The 13,390-nt window shown below is 47.6% G+C and overlaps 1 protein-coding gene and 1 long non-coding RNA gene across 52 annotated transcripts in view; one reads left to right on the top strand and one right to left on the bottom strand.

Annotated features, from left to right (window-relative positions):
* Positions 1-6,163, top strand: part of scp2a (sterol carrier protein 2a) — a 30,341-nt gene extending 24,178 nt beyond the window's left edge. For 7 of the 50 annotated variants that reach the window (XM_052476176.1, XM_052476172.1, XM_052476174.1 and 4 more), the window contains 3 exons: positions 115-2,546; positions 3,109-3,159; positions 3,257-6,163. The gene's annotated coding sequence lies outside the window, so the exon portion shown is untranslated. Of the gene's footprint in view, positions 1-114; positions 2,547-2,955; positions 3,160-3,205 lie in introns of all 50 variants that reach the window. The other 43 variants (XM_052476205.1, XM_052476204.1, XM_052476199.1 and 40 more) reach the window with 38 other exon arrangements.
* Positions 2,310-3,839, bottom strand: LOC127910937 (uncharacterized). Of its 2 annotated transcripts, none has more exons than XR_008076963.1 (3): positions 3,722-3,839; positions 2,939-3,173; positions 2,310-2,422 (listed from the first exon to the last, which is right to left on the bottom strand). It is a non-coding gene; the product is annotated as an uncharacterized LOC127910937 (long non-coding RNA). The 2 variants fall into 2 exon arrangements; XR_008076962.1 differs by lacking the exon at positions 3,722-3,839 and adding an exon at positions 3,322-3,439.
* Positions 6,164-13,390: the final 7,227 nt, after the last annotated feature.

Below are 13,390 nucleotides of genomic sequence, written 5' to 3'. Positions count from 1 at the left end.
AACCCAGGTACCACAGGGAAAGGTGTGGTCTCAGACCTCTGTTAGGAACCCAGGTACCACAGGGAAAGGTGTGGTCTCAGACCTCTGTTAGGAACCCAGGTACCACAGGGAAAGGTGTGTTCTCAGACCTCTGTTAGGAACCCAGGTACCACAGGGAAAGGTGTGGTCTCAGACCTCTGTTAGGAACCCAGGTACCACAGGGAAAGGTGTGGTCTCAGACCTCTGTTAGGAACCCAGGTACCACAGGGAAAGGTGTGTTCTCAGACCTCTGTTAGGAACCCAGGTACCACAGGGACAGGTGTGGTCTCAGACCTCTGTTAGGAACCCAGGTACCACAGGGAAAGGTGTGTTCTCAGACCTCTGTTAGGAACCCAGGTACCACAGGGAAAGGTGTGGTCTCAGACCTCTGTTAGGAACCCAGGTACCACAGGGAAAGGTGTGTTCTCAGACCTCTGTTAGGAACCCAGGTACCACAGGGAAAGGTGTGTTCTCAGACCTCTGTTAGGTACCCAGGTACCACAGGGAAAGGCCAGGTGTGGTCTCAGACCTCTGTTAGGAACCCAGGTACCACAGAGAAAGGTGTGGTCTCAGACCTCTGTTAGGAACCCAGGTACCACAGGGAAAGGTGTGGTCTCAGACCTCTGTTAGGAACCCAGGTACCACAGGGAAAGGTGTGTTCTCAGACCTCTGTTAGGAACCCAGGTACCACAGGGAAAGGTGTGGTCTCAGACCTCTGTTAGGAACCCAGGTACCACAGGGAAAGGTGTGGTCTCAGACCTCTGTTAGGAACCCAGGTACCACAGGGAAAGGTGTGGTCTCAGACCTCTGTTAGGAACCCAGGTACCACAGGGAAAGGCCAGGTGTGGTCTCAGACCTCTGTTAGGAACCCAGGTACCACAGGGAAAGGTGTGGTCTCAGACCTCTGTTAGGAACCCAGGTACCACAGGGAAAGGTGTGGTCTCAGACCTCTGTTAGGAACCCAGGTACCACAGGGAAAGGCCAGGTGTGGTCTCAGACCTCTGTTAGGAACCCAGGTACCACAGGGAAAGGTGTGGTCTCAGACCTCTGCTAGGAACCCAGGTACCACAGGGAAAGGTGTGGTCTCAGACCTCTGTTAGGAACCCAGGTACCACAGGGAAAGGCCAGGTGTGGTCTCAGACCTCTGTTACGAACCCAGGTACCACAGGGAAAGGTGTGTTCTCAGACCTCTGTTAGGAACCCAGGTACCACAGGGAAAGGTGTGGTCTCAGACCTCTGTTAGGAACCCAGGTACCACAGGGAAAGGTGTGGTCTCAGACCTCTGTTAGGAACCCAGGTACCACAGGGAAAGGTGTGGTCTCAGACCTCTGTTAGGAACCCAGGTACCACAGGGAAAGGTGTGTTCTCAGACCTCTGTTAGGAACCCAGGTACCACAGGGAAAGGTGTGTTCTCAGACCTCTGTTAGGAACCCAGGTACCACAGGGAAAGGTGTGGTCTCAGACCTCTGTTAGGAACCCAGGTACCACAGGGAAAGGTGTGGTCTCAGACCTCTGCTAGGAACCCAGGTACCACAGGGAAAGGCCAGGTGTGGTCTCAGACCTCTGTTAGGAACCCAGGTACCACAGGGAAAGGTGTGGTCTCAGACCTCTGTTAGGAACCCAGGTACCACAGGGAAAGGTGTGTTCTCAGTCCTCTGTTAGGAACCCCGGTACCACAGGGAAAGGCCAGGTGTGGTCTCAGACCTCTGTTAGGAACCCAGGTACCAGAGGGAAAGGTGTGGTCTCAGACCTCTGTTAGGAACCCAGGTACCACAGGGAAAGGTGTGGTCTCAGACCTCTGTTAGGAACCCAGGTACCACAGGGAAAGGTGTGTTCTCAGACCTCTGTTAGGAACCCAGGTACCACAGGGAAAGGTGTGTTCTCAGACCTCTGTTCGGGACCCAGGTACCACAGGGAAAGGTGTGGTCTCAGACCTCTGTTAGGAACCCAGGTACCACAGGGAAAGGCCAGGTGTGGTCTCAGACCTCTGTTAGGAACCCAGGTACCACAGGGAAAGGTGTGGTCTCAGACCTCTGCTAGGAACCCAGGTACCACAGGGAAAGGTGTGGTCTCAGACCTCTGTTAGGAACCCAGGTACCACAGGGAAAGGCCAGGTGTGGTCTCAGACCTCTGTTACGAACCCAGGTACCACAGGGAAAGGTGTGTTCTCAGACCTCTGTTAGGAACCCAGGTACCACAGGGAAAGGTGTGGTCTCAGACCTCTGTTAGGAACCCAGGTACCACAGGGAAAGGTGTGGTCTCAGACCTCTGTTAGGAACCCAGGTACCACAGGGAAAGGTGTGGTCTCAGACCTCTGTTAGGAACCCAGGTACCACAGGGAAAGGTGTGGTCTCAGACCTCTGTTAGGAACCCAGGTACCACAGGGAAAGGTGTGTTCTCAGACCTATGTTAGGAACCCAGGTACCACAGGGAAAGGTGTGGTCTCAGACCTCTGTTAGGAACCCAGGTACCACAGGGAAAGGTGTGGTCTCAGACCTCTGCTAGGAACCCAGGTACCACAGGGAAAGGTCAGGTGTGGTATCCTACCTCTGTTAGGAACCCAGGTACCACAGGGAAAGGTGTGGTCTCAGACCTCTGTTAGGAACCCAGGTACCACAGGGAAAGGTGTGGTCTCAGACCTCTGTTAGGAACCCAGGTACCACAGGGAAAGGTGTGGTCTCAGACCTCTGTTAGGAACCCAGGTACCACAGGGAAAGGTGTGTTCTCAGTCCTCTGTTAGGAACCCCGGTACCACAGGGAAAGGCCAGGTGTGGTCTCAGACCTCTGTTAGGAACCCAGGTACCACAGGGAAAGGTGTGGTCTCAGACCTCTGTTAGGAACCCAGGTACCACAGTTAAAGGTGTGGTCTCAGACCTCTGTTAGGAACCCAGGTACCACAGGGAAAGGTGTGTTCCCAGACCTCTGTTAGGAACCCAGGTACCACAGGGAAAGGTGTGTTCTCAGACCTCTGTTCGGGACCCAGGTACCACAGGGAAAGGTGTGGTCTCAGACCTCTGTTAGGAACCCAGGTACCACAGGGAAAGGTGTGTTCTCAGACCTCTGTTAGGAACCCAGGTACCACAGGGAAAGGCCAGGTGTGGTCTCAGACCTCTGTTAGGAACCCAGGTACCACAGGGAAAGGTGTGGTCTCAGACCTCTGTTATGAACCCAGGTACCACAGGGAAAGGCCAGGTGTGGTCTCAGACCTCTGTTAGGAACCCAGGTACCACAGGGAAAGGCCAGGTGTGGTCTCAGTCCTCTGTTAGGAACCCAGGTACCACAGGGAAAGGTGTGTTCTCAGACCTCTGTTAGGAACCCAGGTACCACAGGGAAAGGCCAGGTGTGGTCTCAGACCTCTGTTAGGAACCCAGGTACCACAGGGAAAGGCCAGGTGTGGTCTCAGTCCTCTGTTAGGAACCCAGGTACCACAGGGAAAGGTGTGTTCTCAGACCTCTGTTAGGAACCCAGGTACCACAGGGGCCAGATTTGGCCAGGTGTGGTCTCAGACCTCTGTTAGGAACCCAGGTACCACAGGGAAAGGTGTGTTCTCAGACCTCTGTTAGGAACCCAGGTACCACAGGGGCCAGATTTGGCCAGGTGTGGTCTCAGACCTCTGTTAGGAACCCAGGTACCACAGGGAAAGGTGAGTTCTCAGACCTCTGTTAGGAACCCAGGTACCACAGGGAAAGGTATGTTCTCAGACCTCTGTTAGGAACCCAGGTACCACAGGGAAAGGCCAGGTGTGGTCTCAGACCTCTGTTAGGAACCCAGGTACCACAGGGAAAGGCCAGGTGTGGTCTCAGTCCTCTGTTAGGAACCCAGGTACCACAGGGAAAGGTGTGTTCTCAGACCTCTGTTAGGAACCCAGGTACCACAGGGGCCAGATTTGGCCAGGTGTGGTCTCAGACCTCTGTTAGGAACCCAGGTACCACAGGGAAAGGTGAGTTCTCAGACCTCTGTTAGCAACCCAGGTACCACAGGGGCCAGATTTGGCCAGGTGTGGTTTCAGACCTCTGTTAGGAACCCAGGTACCACAGGGAAAGGTGAGTTCTCAGACCTCTGTTAGGAACCCAGGTACCACAGGGGCCAGATTTGGCCAGGTGTGGTTTCAGACCTCTGTTAGGAACCCAGGTACCACAGGGAAAGGTGAGTTCTCAGACCTCTGTTAGGAACCCAGGTACCACAGGGGCCAGATTTGGCCAGGTGTGGTCTCAGACCTCTGTTAGGAACCCAGGTACCACAGGGAAAGGTGAGTTCTCAGACCTCTGTTAGGAACCCAGGTACCACAGGGGCCAGATTTGGCCAGGTGTGGTCTCAGACCTCTGTTAGGAACCCAGGTACCACAGGGAAAGGTGAGTTCTCAGACCTCTGTTAGGAACCCAGGTACCACAAGGGCCAGATTTGGCCAGGTGTGGTTTCAGACCTCCGTTCAGATATAAAGGACTTCAAAGAGAAAATGAGAGCGATGAGATGTATTATTGAACTGACCTCGTCCCCAGGTTGGCTGGAGGACCCGACTATAACTCATTCCCATGATCCATTTTCTGACTTTGAGGAGAAATGGATGTGACACAGCAGGGAAATCTAGAAATATATTTTCCAATCCAACATTTCGCAATTGACACAAAAGTAATACAAAGGGAGGAGAAATTCAACAGGGAAGAATGTGATTAATGATAGTGGACGGGCGATTGTTTTTCCTGGCTAAATCTAGGCCCACTTCCCACCCACACACCTGGGGCCATTGATTCATTTGGTTTACTTGATCCTTTCAGCAACACTGAACACAGTTGGGTTTTCCCTTCGCTCATTTACCCAAAGGAAAGAGAAACCTTCACACTGCTCTTCTTAGTATCACTTGTTTTATTCAAGCTTATGCGTCGGACTCTTAGTCTTCGTCAGAGCTTTTATTTGTGAGTCAGCATCAGCGAGCAGAATTGAAGGAGTTGGAAAACAAATTGAATTGAACCTTTATTTAACCACGAAAGACACTTGAGGTTAGAAACCTCTTGTTGTACCAGTTAACAGACATCATACACATACTTCCACAAGGATGAATCCTGCAATGTTATGGTTGTTTTAGGGGGTTTAGATCTGGGCCATTAATCTCGTCACTGTTTATGCATTGGATTTGATCTGAACCGCTGAAACGCAGGCAGGCCTCCAGTTGGTTCATGTCAGAGCAGAGCCGTTCCCGAACACTGCCAGCCCCTCCCGCTCTCCTCCCCCCCCCCCCCGTGTCCCAGTTTTCAGTGAACTGTGTCAATCCTGCAACTGGGTAATCTGAACCCTTTAAAACTTGGATCATGAGCAGTAGTTGACTTTCCTGTGTTTTAACCCATTGTCCTCTGATTGATCATTTCTCTCTCCTACCTGTCCGCTGCAGGCATTCTTCCAGGGCAAGCTGAAGATCGCAGGAAACATGGGCATGGCCATGAAGCTTCAGAGTCTGCAGCTGGTGCCAGCCAAAGCCAAGCTGTGATTGGCTGATAGACCCTCAGCTCTGGAACTCCTGCCATATGTAGCAGTTATGCACATTTTCTCACCCCTTTCTCACCCCTTTCTCACCCCTCCTCTCACCCCTTTCTCACCCCTCCTCTCACCCCTCCTCTCACCCCTTTCTCACCCCTCCTCTCACCCCTTTCTCACCCCTCCTCTCACCCCTTTCTCACCCCTCCTCTCACCCCTCCTCTCACCCCTTTCTCACCCCTCCTCTCACCCCTCCTCTCACCCCTTTCTCACCCCTCCTCTCACCCCTCTTCTCACCCCTTTCTCACCCCTCCTCTCACCCCTTTCTCACCCCTCCTCTCACCCCTTTCTCACCCCTCCTCTCACCCCTTTCTCACCCCTCCTCTCACCCCTCCTCTCAGCTCTCTCTAACCTCTTTCATCTCTCTCTCACCTCTCTCTAACCTCTCTCACCCCTCCTCTCAGCTCTCTCTAACCTCGCTCACCTCTCTCTCACCTGTCTCTCCCCCCTCCTCACACCTCTCCTCATCTCTCACCTCTCCTCATCTCTCACCTCTCCTCATCTCTCACCTCTCCTCATCTCTCACCTCTCCTCATCTCTCACCTCTCCTCCTCTCTCACCTCTCCTCATCTCTCACCTCTCCTCATCTCTCACCTCTCCTCATCTCTCACCTCTCCTCATCTCTCACCTCTCTCTCACCTGTCTCTCCCCTCCTCACACCTCTCCTCATCTCTCACCTCTCCTCATCTCTCACCTCTCCTCATCTCTCACCTCTCCTCATCTCTCACCTCTCCTCCTCTCTAACCTCTCCTCCTCTCTGACCTCTCTTCCTCTCTGACCTCTCCTCCTCACTGATCTCTCTGACCTCTCCTCCTCTCTGACCTCTCCTCCTCTCTGACCTCTCCTCCTCTCTGACCTCTCCTCCTCTCTCTCCTCTCTGACCTCTCCTCCTCTCTCACCTCTCCTCCTCTCTGACCTCTCCTCCTCTCTCTATCATCTCATTCCATCTCTCTCCTCCACAACCTTTCACATTCACTCTTAATTTAGCCTCTCTCTTTCTCTATTGATCCCTCTCACTATCTATCTTTGAAATAGATTCTATACTAGATAATTAGTTGAGAAATCAACCCCAATGTCCCAAGATTCTAACCTCCTCAAGTGTCCTGTAACAGAATTGATAATGAGATAATATTTATATTTAATTCACATTTTGCTCATGATTTATGGGTTCCTCATGTTTCAACCAACCAATGTGAAGACACACACATACACACATAGAACTGGAATAATGCCTTAACTGTTATGTCACAATATTCTGCTCTGAGCTGCTGTGACAAACAGGAGGAAGAGAGATTGTGACGGTTGTGAAAAGCAATTGAAGTTTTTTTTGGGACTCTTGACGGCCATCTTATAAACATCTTATGAGGCTGTTGCTTTGTCAAGAAAAGCAAATGATCATCTTTAAGACCCAACTAATCTGGTTTGATCTCTGGCACTGCTGTTCAGTCGTTTAATACCACAGTGACCATGCGTTTGCTGCGAGAGCGTGGCAGTGACTCTCCCGCCACATAATAATAACACTGTCATTGCAGTAAATGTATACAATATTTTATGTTTGTGTAGTAAATCATGTTTAATAATAATGTAACATGGTGGACTATTTTATAATAATACAGAACACCACTTTATGTGCCTCTGGTGTCTCTATGAAACTGACAGCTCTGATTAATATGACAGTCCGATAGGACCTGATTTGAGGAAATACTTTTCTGTAGAATGTGTGTGTGTGAGTGACTGAATGAATGCAATTGATTTTTACTAAATAAATAACAGCTATATTGACCAGCAGACTGAGTGTTTCATTAATTAACTTTCAAGATGTGAACGAGAAGATGGCTCCCTATTCCCTAGCCCAAGTGGCTCACTATTCCCTAGCCCAAGTGGCTCACTATTCCCTCTCCCAAGTGGATCCCTATTCCCTCTCCCAAATGGCTCCCTATTCCCTCTCCCAAGTGGCTCCCTATTCCCTCTCCCAAGTGGCTCCCTATTCCCTCTCCCAAGTGGCTCCCTATTCCCTCTCCCAAATGGCTCCCTATTCCCTATCCCAGATGGCTCCCTATTCCCTATCCCAATTGGATCCCTCTCCCAAGTGGCTCCCTATTCCCTCTCCCAAGTGGCTCCCTATTCCCTATCCCAAATGGCTCCCTATTCCCTATCCCAAATGGCTCCCTATTCCCTATTTGGCGTGCTACCTTTGACCATGGCCTGTAGGGCTGAGCGAGTACAGCCTGAGAGAGCGTTTAACATACAGATGAAACTATTAATCGTGTGTTTGCTTCACAAATTCACTGCATTGTTGTGAAAGATCTCTCAAGTAAGAATTTGACTGTACTGTTTTACACCTGTTGTATCCTGTGCACGTGGCGAATAAACTTCTGAAACTTGAAATGATTGACCAGAGGTGTTTTGAGAAACCAATTATCCATACATATGTACACAGACCGTTTACTTTGTTCATAAGTTGTCTTCCTTATGTTTTCATTAACAATTTTTCTGTTCAGAGGTCATTTTGTTGTTGTTAAAGGTGTAATTCATAGTAATGAAATCCCTTTCCTCAGTCTTCTCTGATTAAACCTAGGGAGCTACAGTAATGAAATCCCTTTCCTCAGTCTTCTCAGATTAAACCTAGGGAGCTACAGTAATGAAATCCCTTTCCTCAGTCTTCTCTGATTAAACCTAGGGAGCTACAGTAATGAAATCCCTTTCCTCAGTCTTCTCTGATTAAACCTAGGGAGCTACAGTAATGAAATCCCTTTCCTCAGTCTTCTCAGATTAAACCTAGGGAGCTACAGTAATGAAATCCCTTTCCTCAGTCTTCTCAGATTAAACCTAGGGAGCTACAGTAATGAAATCCCTTTCCTCAGTCTTCTCTGATTACACCTAGGGAGCTACAGTAATGAAATCCCTTTCCTCAGTCTTCTCAGATTAAACCTAGGGAGCTACAGTAATGAAATCCCTTTCCTCAGTCTTCTCAGATTAAACCTAGGGAGCTACAGTAATGAAATCCCTTTCCTCAGTCTTCTCAGATTAAACCTAGGGAGCTACAGTAATGAAATCCCTTTCCTCAGTCTTCTCTGGTTAAACCTAGGGAGCTACAGTAATGAAATCCCTTTCCTCAGTCTTCTCAGATTAAACCTAGGGAGCTACAGTAATGAAATCCCTTTCCTCTGTCTTCTCTGATTAAACCTAGGGAGCTACAGTAATGAAATCCCTTTCCTCAGTCTTCTCTGATTAAACCTAGGGAGCTACAGTAATGAAATCCCTTTCCTCAGTCTTCTCTGATTACGCCTAGGGAGCCACAGTAATGAAATCCCTTTCCTCTGTCTTCTCTGATTAAACCTAGGGAGCTACAGTAATGAAATCCCTTTCCTCAGTCTTCTCTGATTACGCCTAGGGAGCTACAGTAATGAAATCCCTTTCCTCAGTCTTCTCTGATTAAACCTAGGGAGCCACAGTAATGAAATCCCTTTCCTCAGTCTTCTCTGATTAAACCTAGGGAGCCACAGTAATGAAATCCCTTTCCTCAGTCTTCTCTGATTAAACCTAGGGAGCTACAGTAATGAAATCCCTTTCCTCTGTCTTCTCTGATTAAACCTAGGGAGCCACAGTAATGAAATCCCTTTCCTCAGTCTTCTCTGATTAAACCTAGGGAGCCACAGTAATGAAATCCCTTTCCTCAGTCTTCTCTGATTAAACCTAGGGAGCTACAGTAATGAAATCCCTTTCCTCAGTCTTCTCAGATTAAACCTAGGGAGCTACAGTAATGAAATCCCTTTCCTCAGTCTTCTCTGATTAAACCTAGGGAGCCACAGTAATGAAATCCCTTTCCTCAGTCTTCTCTGGTTACACCTAGGGAGCTACAGTAATGAAATCCCTTTCCTCAGTCTTCTCAGATTAAACCTAGGGAGCCACAGTAATGAAATCCCTTTCCTCAGTCTTCTCAGATTAAACCTAGGGAGCTACAGTAATGAAATCCCTTTCCTCAGTCTTCTCAGATTAAACCTAGGGAGCTACAGTAATGAAATCCCTTTCCTCAGTCTTCTCTGATTAAACCTAGGGAGCTACAGTAATGAAATCCCTTTCCTCAGTCTTCTCAGATTAAACCTAGGGAGCTACAGTAATGAAATCCCTTTCCTCTGTCTTCTCAGATTAAACCTAGGGAGCTACAGTAATGAAATCCCTTTCCTCTGTCTTCTCTGATTAAACCTAGGGAGCTACAGTAATGCAATCCCTTTCCTCTGTCTTCTCTGATTAAACCTAGGGAGCTACAGTAATGAAATCCCTTTCCTCTGTCTTCTCTGATTAAACCTAGGGAGCTACAGTAATGAAATCCCTTTCCTCTGTCTCCTCTGATTAAACCTAGGGAGCTACAGTAATGAAATCCCTTTCCTCAGTCTTCTCTGATTAAACCTAGGGAGCCACAGTAATGAAATCCCTTTCCTCAGTCTTCTCAGATTAAACCTAGGGAGCTACAGTAATGAAATCCCTTTCCTCTGTCTTCTCTGATTAAACCTAGGGAGCTACAGTAATGAAATCCCTTTCCTCTGTCTTCTCTGATTAAACCTAGGGAGCCACAGTAATGAAATCCCTTTCCTCAGTCTTCTCTGGTTACACCTAGGGAGCTACAGTAATGAAATCCCTTTCCTCAGTCTTCTCTGGTTACACCTAGGGAGCTACAGTAATGAAATCCCTTTCCTCAGTCTTCTCAGATTAAACCTAGGGAGCTACAGTAATGAAATCCCTTTCCTCTGTCTTCTCAGATTAAACCTAGGGAGCTACAGTAATGAAATCCCTTTCCTCAGTCTTCTCAGATTAAACCTAGGGAGCTACAGTAATGAAATCCCTTTCCTCAGTCTTCTCAGATTAAACCTAGGGAGCTACAGTAATGAAATCCCTTTCCTCAGTCTTCTCAGATTAAACCTAGGGAGCTACAGTAATGAAATCCCTTTCCTCAGTCTTCTCTGGTTACACCTAGGGAGCTACAGTAATGAAATCCCTTTCCTCAGTCTTCTCTGGTTACACCTAGGGAGCTACAGTAATGAAATCCCTTTCCTCAGTCTTCTCTGGTTACACCTAGGGAGCCACAGTAATGAAATCCCTTTCCTCAGTCTTCTCTGGTTACACCTAGGGAGCTACAGTAATGAAATCCCTTTCCTCAGTCTTCTCAGATTAAACCTAGGGAGCTACAGTAATGAAATCCCTTTCCTCAGTCTTCTCTGATTAAACCTAGGGAGCTACAGTAATGAAATCCCTTTCCTCAGTCTTCTCAGATTAAACCTAGGGAGCTACAGTAATGAAATCCCTTTCCTCTGTCTTCTCTGATTAAACCTAGGGAGCTACAGTAATGAAATCCCTTTCCTCAGTCTTCTCAGATTAAACCTAGGGAGCTACAGTAATGAAATCCCTTTCCTCAGTCTTCTCAGATTAAACCTAGGGAGCTACAGTAATGCAATCCCTTTCCTCTGTCTTCTCTGATTAAACCTAGGGAGCTACAGTAATGAAATCCCTTTCCTCTGTCTTCTCTGATTAAACCTAGGGAGCTACAGTAATGAAATCCCTTTCCTCTGTCTTCTCTGATTACACCTAGGGAGCTACAGTAATGAAATCCCTTTTCTCTGTCTTCTCTGATTAAACCTAGGGAGCTACAGTAATGAAATCCCTTTCCTCTGTCTTCTCTGATTACACCTAGGGAGCTACAGTAATGAAATGGAAGAGTGTTCCATTTTGAAAATGGCTTTGTGCTTGTGTAGTAAGCCTCTTCCAGTCTGCATATCGATATCTACTGCATTTTAAACCTATGCATGTTTATTGAGGACAATGTGTTCTGTCTCTTGCTTTAATGTCAGTTCCCCGTGTTCCTGACACGTCTACAGCACCTTCAGAAAGTACCCACGGCCCTCTACAGTTCCCTGTGTTCCTGATACGTCTACAGCACCTTCAGAAAGTATCCACGCCCCTCTACAGTTCCCCGTGTTCCTGACACGGCTACAGCACCTTCAGAAAGTATCCACGCCCCTCTACAGTTCCCCGTGTTCCTGACACGTCTACAGCACCTTCAGAAAGTATCCACGCCCCTCTACAGTTCCCCGTGTTCCTGACACGTCTACAGCACCTTCAGGAAGTACCCACGCCCCTCTACAGTTCCCCGTGTTCCTGACACGGCTACAGCACCTTCAGGAAGTATCCACGCCCCTCTACAGTTCCCCGTGTTCCTGACACGGCTACAGCACCTTCAGGAAGTATCCACGCCACTCCACTTTTTTCCACATTTTGTCTTCTCCCAAAAGTGGGATTAAAATGGATTTGTCTTTTTTAGGGGGGTCAACGATCAACACAAAGTCTATAAATGATGAAAAATAATACACTAATATATCTTTATTAGATAAGTATTCAACCTCCTGAGGCAATAGGGTGGCAGGTAGACTAGCGGTTAGAGCGTTGGGCCAGTAACCGGAAGGTTGCTGGCTTGAATCTCCGTGCTGACAAGGTAAAAATCTGTCATTCTGCCACTGAGCAAGGCAGTTAAACCACTTTTCCCCGGGCGCCGAAGACGTGGATGTCCATTATGGCAGCCCCCCTCAGAGGGGTCAGGGGGGGGTTGGGTTAAATGCGGAAGACACATTTCAGTTGAATACATTGTTTGACAACTGACTAGGTACCCCCCCTTTCCCAATACGTGTTAGAATCACCTTTGATAGTGATTCAAGCTGTAAGTCTTTCTGGGTAATTCTCTAAGAGCTTTTTACTCTGGGATTGTGCAACATTTTGCCCATTGTTCATTTCAGAATTATTAAAGCTCTGTCAAATTGGTTGTTGATCATTGTTAGACAACTACTTTCATGTCTTGCCATAGATTTTCAAGCAGATTTCAGTCAAAACTGGAACTCGGCCACTCAGGGACATTCACCGTCTTCTTGGTAAGCAACTCCAGTGTAGAGTTGGCCTTGTTTTTTAAGTTCTTGTCCTGCTGAAAGGTAAATTCATCTCCCAGTGTCTGGTGGAAAGCAGACTGAACCAGGTTTCCCTCTATGATTTTGCCTGAGCTCCATTCCGTTTCTATTTATCCTGAAAAAACTCTGCAGTCCTTCACGATTACAAGCATACCCATAACATGATGCAGCCACCACTATGCTTGAAAATATGGAGTCGTACTCAGTAATGTGTTGTATTGGATTAGCCCCAAACACAACACTTTGTATTCAGGTTAGTATTGTAGAGTAACTACAATGTTGATCCGTCCTCAGTTTTCTCCCAACACAGCAATTTAAGTCTGTTTTAAAGTCAACATTGGCTTCTGGTGAAATCCCTGAGTGGTTTCTTTCCTCTCCAGCAACTGAGTTAGGAAAGGCGATTTTTTATCTTTGTAGTGACTGGGTGTATTAAATCACCATGCTCAAAGGGATATTCAAGGTATGTGTTTTTTTACCTATCAACCAATAGGTGCCCTTCTTTTTGTGAGGCATTGGAAAACCTCCCTGGTCTTTGTGGTTGAATCTGTGTTTGAAATTCACTGCTCAACTGGTCCCATAATTGTGTATGTGCGAAGTACAGAGATGAGGTAGTCATTCAAAAACTATGTTAAGCACTTATTGCACACAGTGAGTCCATGTATCTTATTACGTGACTTGTTCGGCACATGTTTACTCCTGAACTTATTGAGGCTTTCCATAACAAATATGTTGAACACTCAAGACATTTCAGCTATTCATTTTTTAAAATAAAAACATAATTCCGCTTTGACGTTATTGCGTGTAGGCCACTGACACATTTTAAATTGAGGCTGTAACACAACAACATGTGTCAGAAGTCCAAGGGTGTGAATAACGTAACAAAACCAGACCCG

This window comes from Oncorhynchus keta, chromosome 23 (genome assembly GCF_023373465.1).
Source record: "Oncorhynchus keta strain PuntledgeMale-10-30-2019 chromosome 23, Oket_V2, whole genome shotgun sequence".
NCBI lineage: Eukaryota > Metazoa > Chordata > Actinopteri > Salmoniformes > Salmonidae > Oncorhynchus > Oncorhynchus keta.
Note: the sequence above shows the minus strand (reverse complement) of the source record. Positions and strands in the feature narration are given on the sequence as shown.